Consider the following 10,608-nt stretch of genomic DNA (forward strand, 5'->3'; position numbering starts at 1 on the left):
TTCACAGAAAACAGCAATTTTTGCATTGTTTTTTATTTTATTTTTTACGGTGTTCACTGTGTGGGTTAAATAATGTAATAACTTTATAGTTGGGGTCGTTACGGACGCGGGGATACCAAATATCTGTAACTTTGTTTTTTTAATAAAGCATTTTGAAAGGGGAAAAAGTGGGCTTTTCATTTATTTTTTTTCACGTCTTTTTTTTTTTTTTATTAAACTTTTTTTTTCTAGTCCCACTATGGGACTTCACTTTGCGATCGTCCGATCGCTTTTACAATACACTGCGGTACTTTTGTATTGCAGTGTTTTAGTGCCTGTCCGTGTAAAACAGACAGGCATCTGCTAGGCCATGCCTCTGGCATGGCCTTGCAGGCATAACTAGTGGCAGACCTGGGGGCCTTTATTAGGCACCCCGGCTGCAATAGAAACCACCGACACCCGGCGATCTTAGGGTATGTGCACACGTAGTGACCAAAAACGTCTGAAAATACGGAGCTGTTTTCAAGGGAAAACAACCCCTGATTTTCAGACGTTTTTTGAGCAACTCGCGTTTTTCGCGACGTTTTCGCAGCGTTTTTTACGTCCGTTTTTCGAGCTGTTTTCATTGGAGTCTATGAGAAAACGGCTCCAAAAACGTCCAAAGAAGTGTCCTGCATTTCTTTTGACGAGGCTGTATTTTTACGCGTCGTCGTTTGACAGCTGTCAAACGACGACGCGTAAATTACAGGTTGTCTGCACAGTACGTCGGCAAACCCATTCTAATGAATGGGCAGATGTTTGCCGACGTATTGTAGCCGTATTTTCATAATACGCCTCGTTTACGTCTGAAAATAGGTCGTGTGAACCCAGCCTTACTCAGGGTGCCGGTGGGGTGAGAGAGGGGGCCATTGAGTGCCGTATCTGAGGGGTTAAACGAGTGAGATCGATACTGATATCGATCTCGCCCGTTAGAACAGGGCTTCTCCCTGCTCTCATCTACCTCTAGTAGCTGAGAACAGGGAGATTTAACGGCTTACTGCTCTATTTATTACTTTGAGATACAGCTTCTATGTATCCTGTATACAAAGAAGCTGTATATTGCAGTAAAATCCGAGTATGTCAGCTCAGCAGGACTAACGGCTTGACAGAAAGCTGGTCCTGCATGTCTCTAACACACAGGATCCAGCTGTTAGCAATCACATCTAAGTTCATGAACAACAATTGCAGAATTTGTTGTCCATCTCCACCCTCCATAGCAATACAAATTTAACAGTCTCCAAAATTAATTCAGACCCCAGACCAGACTTCTAAATTAATTCAGACCCCAGACCTCTCCATTTATGCAGACATCAGACCACTAAAGAAATTCAGACCAGACTCCCTAAATTAATTCAGACCTCAAAATTAATTCAGTCCCCAGAACAGAATCCTAAATAAATTTAGACCATAGACCAGAATCCTAAATAAATTCAGACCTCCCAAATTAATCAGGCACCCTAAATTAATCAGAGCCCAGACCGCCTAAATTAATTCAGACCCCCGACCAGAGGAAAATAAATTGGACCCCAGACCCCTTCATATACTTACCCTACTGGATTCTCTTCAGCTGTGGGCGTCGCTCCCTCATGGGCTGTAGCAGGGGAAAGCAGTACAGGGATGAAGCTGTACTGATGCATGAGAGTTAGGGTATGTGCACACACACTAATTACGTCCGTAATTGACGGACGTTTTTCTGCCGCAAGTCCCGGACCGAACACAGTGCAAGGAGCCGGGCTCCTAGCATCATACTTATGTACGACGCTAGGAGTCCCTGCCTTGCTGCAGGACAACTGTCCCGTAGTATAATCATGTTTACAGTACGGGACAGTTGTCCTGCAGAGAGGCAGGGACTCCTAGCATCGTACATAAGTATGATGCTAGGAGCCCGGCTCCCTGCACTGTGTTCGGTCCGGGACTTGCGGCCGAAATACGTCCGTCCATTACGGACGTAATTAGTGTGTGTGCACATACCCTAACTCTCATGCATCAGTACAGTTTCATCCCTGTACTGCTTTCCCCTGCTACTGCTAGTACTGCTAGTTGTGTTAAAGGCTAGAGACAACTTTGACATGGAAAAATAATATTTTACAAATGTTAGTAGTTATCTGAAGTAAAAAAAAAAAAAGTTGCATTAAGTTTCAGGCTGCAATCTTAATTCATTTTCAGACCCCTTGATATTAGTTTGCAACCTGCTCCTAGTTTAATTTTTTTTGCACGTGCCTGTCCCTTCAAGTAATATATGTTGGATGTGAATTCTGTGACTCCAGGATGCTGCTGTCTTCACTAAAGGTATGTTGACACGGCCTATTTTCGGCCGTTTTTCGGGCCGTAAACGCCCGAAGAACGGCGGAAAAATGGGAAGCAGAATGCCTCCAAACATCTGCCCATTGATTTCAATGGGAAACCGGCGTTCTGTTCTGACAGAGCGTTTTTCGCTGGGTTTTTCTGCGCGTAAAAAAACGGCAGCGAAAAAGAAGTGCAGGACACTTCTTGGGACAATTTTGGAGCCGTTTTCCATAGACTCCATTGAAAAAAGCTCCAAAAACGGCCGTAAAAAACGCGAGTGGCACAAAAAACTTCTGAAATTCAGGAGCTGTTTTCTCTTGAAAACAGCTCCGTATTTTGAGATGCTTTTGACTCTGCGTGTGAACATACCCTTAGGCTGGGTTCACACGAGCACATTAACGTCCGTAATGGACGGACGGATTTCGGCTACAAGTCCCGGACCGAACTCAGTGCAGGGAGCCGGGCTCCTAGCATCGTAGTTATGTACGACGCTAGGAGTCCCTGCCTCGCTGCGGGACAACTGTCCCGTACTGTAATGATGTTTTCCATTACGGACGTTAATGTGCTCGTGTGAACCCAGCCTTAGGGTATGTTCACACGCAGAGTCAAAAGCATCTCAAAATACGGAGCTGTTTTCAAGAGAAAACAGCTCCTGAATTTCAGACGTTTTTTGTGCCACTCGCGATTTTCGCAGCGTTTTTTACGGCCGTTTTTGGAGCTTTTTTCAATGGAGTCTATGGAAAACGGCTATAAAATTGTCCCAAGAAGTGTCCTGCACTTCTTTTTCGCTGCCGTTTTTTTACGCGCAGAAAAACCCAGCGAAAAACGCTCTGTCAGAACAGAACGCCGTTTTCCCATTGAAATCAATGGGCAGATGTTTGGAGGCATTCTGCTTCCCATTTTTCCGCCGTTCTTCGGGCGTTTACGGCCCGAAAAACGGCCGAAAATAGGCCGTGTCAACATACCTTTAGTGAAGACAGCAGCATCCTGGAGTCACAGAATTCACATCCAACATATATTACTTGAAGGGACAGGCACGTGCAAAAAAAATTAAACTAGGAGCAGGTTGCAAACTAATATCAAGGGGTCTGAAAATGAATTAAGATTGCAGCCTGAAACTTAATGCAACTTTTTTTTTTTTTACTTCAGATAACTACTAACATTTGTAAAATATTATTTTTCCATGTCAAAGTTGTCTCTAGCCTTTAACACAACTACTTGTAACCAGGGCTGCCATCAGTAGTATCAGGGACACTTTGGGCACGTTTGTTACAAGGGCATGGCCAGACGTGGCGTATTTCTGCAGACACTGTCCGCATCAATGCCGCACATAATCTGCGTTGCAGATTCCGTTGTGCCTTTGCCTAAAATGTGAAGTAAAATGCTGCGGATTAGTCGTTGCGGATTCAGGTGAAGAGTACTTCCTGCTGTCTTTTAAAACATTCCATCTCAGTCTGGCTATAGACCTCGAAACACATAGGTCCAGCCAGAATGATGAAATATCCTGTTCGTGAAAGCAATCCGCCAAGCAACACACATAACATCTGCGGATTTCATTGCGTAATTTTGAAACTCCATTGAAGCAGTTTCAATATGAACGTATTTCGGCCGCAAGTACCGGACCGAACACAATGCAGGGAGACGGGCTCCTAGCATCATACTTATGTACGACGCTAGGAGTCCCTGCCTCGCTGCCGGACAACTGTCCCGTACTGTAATCATGTTTTCAGTACGGGACAGCAGTTCCACAGAGAGGCAGGGACTCCTAGCGTCGTACATAACTATGATGCTAGGAGCCCGGCTCCCTGCACTGTGTTCGGTCCGGGACTTGCGGCCGAAATACGTCCGTCAATTACGGACGTAATGACCTTGTGTGAACATACCCTTATGTCGCTCCTTTATGTGCTATTACTAAGCCATTGCAGATGCTAAGAGCTGCCTTTCCTACAACCCATTTTCATATTCTAGGTGCCCTGGAGGCAAGCTGATTGTGAGATGTCCCATTGCTGGTGCCTCCCCCCATATATATCTATATATATATTTATTGTCCCTGCAGCCTAATAATAGGGGCATCCATTGATGACAACGAGCATATCATAGCGGATAGGTGTGCGCCTCTCCTTTGTAGCTAATAAAGAGGGGCTCCTGATCAGTAACCCCCTCTGATTTCTCAATATGTCCTAATAGGGCATATCTCAAAAGATTATTTATAAAGAAAAAAAAACTTGTCAAATGAAATTCAATTAAAAATAAACCTTTCAGCAGAAACTGAGAATAAAATGTTAGCCATTTGTCTCATTTAAAATACTGTCCCAATTATTTCAGACCATTAAATCATTTATTAATTGAATGTCATTATTTTAATCTCTAATTAGTGTGAATGTAGTTCCACTCCCACTGTGCCCAGCTGCCTTAAAATTTCAGAACAAATTATAAAGGCAGATGAAATATAAGGTGGTTCCTTAATGAACAGATCAAATAAAGTGGCAAAAAACACATCGACAGTGCCTTGCGAAAGTATTCAAACCCCCTTTCTTGCTGTTTTTCCTGTTTTGTTGAATTACAACCTGGAAATAAAATGGATTTTAATACCTTAACGATGAAGGACGGATATATCCGTCCTATGCAGGTGCTAGTTCCCGCATAAGGATGGATATATCCGTCCTCTGATCATGTCGGTACTGCCAGTGTACCCACGCGATCAGTGGCAGGAGCACGGCTGTCATACCTTCACCAACAGATGGAATCGGAGCGCGCTCCGATTCCGGGAGTTTAACCCATTAGATGCCGCTGTCAATAGCGACAGCGGCATCTAATGTTTTTGATAGAGGGAGGGAGCTCCCTCTGTCACCCCGTCGGTGCCCCATGGGGGTTTCCATGGCAGCCAAGGGCCTGGCTTCAGCAACTGCCTATTAGGCCATGCCAGAGGCAATAATGCTTTGGTATACTAAGTATACCAAAGCATTGTATCTGCGATTGCAAAGTAAAGTCTTCTAGTGGGAAAGATAAAAGTAAAATGGTTTAATAAAAAATATTACAGTAAAAATAAAATAAAACCAAATTTTTCCCCCAAAAAGTGTTTTTATTTAGTAAAAGTGTCAAAACAAATAACACCTACACATATAAGGTATCACCGTGATCATAACGACTCGAACAATAAAATTAACACATTAATTAAACCGTCGGATGAACAGCGTCCAAAAAAACAATGGCAACATTCTTTTTTTTCTCCCATTCCCCCATAAAAAATAAAATAAAAGTTAATCAAGAAGTCCCATGTACCCCATAATAGTACTAATGAAAACGACACCTTGCCCCGCAAAAAAAAGCCCACATACGGCCACATTGACGGAAAAATAAAGAAGTTACGGCTCTTGGAATGCGGCGATGCAAAAACAAGTAATTTTTTTCTAAAAGGGTTTTGTGCAAATGTAGGAAAACATATAAAACCTTTACATATTTAGTATCCCCGTAATCGTACCGACCCATATAATATAGGTAACATTTACGCTGCATAGTAACGGCATAAATTTATAACGTGAAAATAAATGCAGGAATAGCTGCTTATTTTCAATTCTCTCCTAAAATTAAGGTTAAAAAGTTTATTGATATATTATATGCATCCAAAAATGATGCAATTGCAAAATACAACTCGTCACGCAAAAAACAAGCCCTTATACGGTTATGTCGACGGAATAAAAAAAAGTTACGACTGCTGGAATGCGACCGTGAGAAAACAAAAAAATAATCCTTGGTCATTGACGTGCAAAATGGCCTGGTCATAGATTTTATGTATTGGACCTGACAAAATATTCCAAATTGTTGCAGTGGAAAGAAAAAAAAGAATACTTTGCCTAAAAAAATAAAAAAAATTACAAATATATATATGTGTGTGTGTGTGTATGTATGTGTATATATATATATATATATATATATATATATATATATCACAGTCAGTGCCCACCAAAAGTTCCGGAACACCCTCATAACTTTTGAACGGCTCGAGATAGTGGGTTGAAATTTGGTGGGATTTAATGGGGTCATAAAATCTACCAGTTAACGCCAAAAAAAAACACCCCCATCCCCTTGGGGCCGGCAAAATCTTAAACTTCACGGGGGGTCGAGTGGGGGCTCATTTGAAAGCTCTTTTCAATACAAAAATGATGCTGCAAACGATTTTGGGATAGGACTTTTTTTCGCTGAAATATTTAACGTTAAAGTTATCTTCATTATCGGCTGCCGCCGGCGTTAGCATTACCCAAAATATACCGCGCGGGTAAAACTCTAAATGTGTGTGGGCGCATACACTACCGTTCAAAAGTTTGGGGTCACCCAGACAATTTTGTGTTTTCCATGAAAACTCACACTTATATTTATCAAATGAGTTGCAAAATGACTAGAAAATATAGTCAAGATATTGACAAGCTTAGAAATAATGATTTTTATTTGAAATAATAATTTTCTCCTTCAAACTTTGCTTTCGTCAAAGAATGCTCCATTTGCAGCAATTACAGCATTGCAGACCTTTGGCATTCTAGCTGTTAATTTGCTGAGGTAATCGGGAGAAATTTCACCCGATGCTTCCAGAAGCCCCTCCCACAAGTTGTATTGGCTTGATGGGCTCTTCTTGTGTACCATACGGTCAAGCTGCTCCCACAACAGCTCTATGGGGTTGAGATCTGGTGACTGCGCTGGCCACTCCATTACAGATAGAATACCAGCTGCCTGCTTCTTCCCTAAATAGTTCTTGCATAATTTGGAGGTGTGCTTTGGGTCATTGTCCTGTTGTAGGATGAAATTGGCTCCAATCAAGCGCTGTCCACAGGGTATGGCGTTGCAAAATGGAGTGATAGCCTTCCTTATTCAAAATCCCTTTTACCTTGTACAAATCTCCCACTTTACCAGCACCAAAGCAACCCCAGACCATCACATTACCTCCACCATGCTTGACAGATGGCGTCAGGCACTCTTCCAGCATCTTTTCAGTTGTTCTGCGTCTCACAAATGTTCTTCTGTGTGATCCAAACACCTCAAACTTCGATTCGTCTGTCCATAACACTTTTTTCCAATCTTCCTCTGTCCAATGTCTGTGTGCTTTTGCCCATATTAATCTTTTCCTTTTATTAGCCAGTCTCAGATATGGCTTTTTCTTTGCCACTCTGCCCTGAAGGCCAGCATCCCGGAGTCGCCTCTTCACTGTAGACGTTGACACTGGCGTTTTGCGGGTACTATTTAATGAATCTGCCAGTTGAGGACCTGTGAGGCGTCTATTTCTCAAACTAGAGACTCTAATGTACTTGTCTTGTTGCTCAGTTGTGCAGCGGGGCCTCCCACTTCTCTTTCTACTCTGGTTAGAGCCTGTTTGTGCTGTCCTCTGAAGGGAGTAGTACACACCGTTGTAGGAAACCTTCAGTTTCTTGGCAATTTCTCGCATGGAATTGCCTTCATTTTTAAGAAAAAGAATAAACTGTCAAGTTTCACATGAAAGCTCTCTTTTTCTAGCCATTTTGAGAGTTTAATCGAACCCACAAATGTAATGCTCCAGATGCTCAACTAGCTCAAAGGAAGGTCCGTTTTATAGCTCCTCTAAACAGCAAAACTGTTTACAGCGGTGCTATCATAATTGCACAAGGGGTTTCAAGTGTTTTCTAATCATCCATTAGCCTTCTAACACAGTTAGGCTGGGTTCACACGACCTATTTTCAGACGTAAACGAGGCGTATTATGCCTCGTTTTACGCCTGAAAATAGTGCTACAATACGTCGGCAAACATCTGCCCATTCATTTGAATGGGTTTGCCGACGTACTGTGCAGATGACCTGTAATTTACGCGTCGTCGTTTGACAGCTGTCAAACGACGACGCGTAAATGGACTGCCTCGGCAAAGAAGTGCAGGGCACTTCTTTGGCACGTAATTTGAGCTGTTCTTCATTGAACTCAATGAAGCACAGCTCAAGATTTACGAGCGTCTCAGACGGCTCGCAAAATGCGAGGAGGAGCATTTACGTGTGAAACGAGGCAGCTGTTAACAGTCTGTCTTTTCACACGTAAATGCCTCTCATCGTGTGAACATACCCTTAGGCCTCATGCACACAACCGTGCTCATAATTACGACTCGTAATTACGAGCACGGGCGGGCACGGCCGGCCACGGGCAGCCGGCCGCTTTTGCGAGCCGTGCTCCCATTATAAAGTATAGGAGCACGGCCCGTAAAATGAAAAAATAGAACAAGGTACCCGTGACTAACAGAAGTCTATGGGCCTGTTATTGCGGGTCGTAATTACGACCCGCAATAACGGGTGTTTTTACGGTCGTGTGCATGAGGCCTTAGCAAACACAATGTACCATTAGAACACTGGAGTGATGGTTGCTGGAAATGTGCCTCTATACACCTATGTAGATATCGCATTAAAAACCAGACGTTTGCAGCTAGAATAGTCATTTAGCACATTAACAATGTATAGAGTGTATTTCTGATTAATTTAATGTTATCTTCATTGAAAAAAACTGTGTTTTTCTAAGTGACCCTAAACTTTTGAACGGTAGTTTATGTGTGTGAGCTTGGGATTGTCACATCAAGGTGACTTTAAATTACATATTATTATTATTACAAATTATCAAGATAGTTTTGACTGTGCTATTGTTTCTGCTAACAAACGTAAAGCTTACGGAACGGAAACAAACGGAAACCATTTGCAACAGAAGCATTACCATTGAAATCAATGATAATGCAAACGGTAGCTATGGTTTCCGTTTGGCTTTCCGTTCATCTGTTCCTCTGATGGAATGGATGAACAGAAACCCCAAACGGAACCCGACGCTGATGTGAACGAGGCCTAAGCCGTACACTCCACAGAGAGGGGCTTTATGGAAGAGTGGACAGAAAAAACCCATTGCTTACAGAAAAACATAAGTAAACATGTTTTGATTTCACCAAATAGCATGTGGCAGACAAGGCCCCCATCAGGAATTTCTGGGCCCCATACAGCCAAGATGTCTGGGCACCTCCTCCATTACTGGGGGTGGGCAACGGAAAGTGTGGCCCTCACGTTTGTACGTTATACACATTAACTGATTTTGGTGCTGATGTCAATTACAGTGAAGGAAACCATGGAGCAGGCAGTGACCGGTTAATGCTCTGGATTATGATCTATGTAGAAAGAATGTATCCGACTGTATGGCATACAGTGGGATACGTCGCCCGAGGAATGGCCCAGGGGAAACTACTGAAGTCAATGTCCATGAACAGGGCTGGAGCCTTCTAGTAGCGCTCTGCCCAGGGACTATGGTGCTGTTCCTCATGTCCATATACGTAAAGTGGTGTCCGAAGCTTTGCAAAGCCTGAGTACTTGGCCGGAGCGTCGGCAACGCTCTGGCCAGGCATTCCGGCCATGGAGAATCCCCTGATGTCACTTTACATGTATGGACAGTGATGTCAGGAGCTTTCCCAGGGACAAAGTCCACGGGTAGAGCACTTGTGATGTTCTGCCTGGGGACTCTGGAATAGCAAAGTCTACTGCGCTATTCCATTCTTCAAAAATAAGGTATACCGACGTCTGCCAGCCCGACGTAGGCTAAAAGGACATAATGGAGCCCTGTGAATTATGGTACACGTTGTTTATAGTGTATGGTAGGAGATTTCCTGTCATACACGATAAACTTAGGGCAACAACATGATGTGAAGGGAGCATTAAAGGGAATGTGTTGCTAGAAATTTATTTTTATTTTTTTCAGTTAAGCAGTTAGTATATAAGTGATTACACATTGTTTTAATTTTTTCACAAGTCAGGAAATATTATAAATTAGATTCTAATTTATAACATTTCCATGTGCTGGTCACTAGAGGGAGCAATTCCCAAAATTGCAGCATGGTCAATGTGGTAAAGCAACCTCATTGCTTTATGCTGCAAATTTGGGGTAGACACACTCGCTCTAGTGTCCTCACACAATCCCCCCTCCCTTATTCTGGCTAGTGCCAGGAGAAGGAGGGGGTTGAATCTTCAAACCTCCTACACTGTGTGCCGCCATTTTCTGAGCGAATGCACAGTGTAGGAGGATTAGATACAGTGGTAATCAGACAGTATAACACGAACATACACGACCATAATACACACATCACGTACAGTGAAGGAAATAAGTATTTGATCCCTTGCTGATTTTGTACGTTTGCCCACTGTCAAAGACATGAACAGTCTAGAATTTTTAGGCTAGGTTAATTTTACCAGTGAGAGATAGATTATATAAAATAAAAAAACAGAAAATCACATTGTTAAAATTATATATATTTATTTGCATTGTGCACAG

Source organism: Rhinoderma darwinii, chromosome 3 (genome assembly GCF_050947455.1).
Source record: "Rhinoderma darwinii isolate aRhiDar2 chromosome 3, aRhiDar2.hap1, whole genome shotgun sequence".
In the NCBI taxonomy this organism is placed as follows: Eukaryota; Metazoa; Chordata; class Amphibia; order Anura; family Rhinodermatidae; genus Rhinoderma; species Rhinoderma darwinii.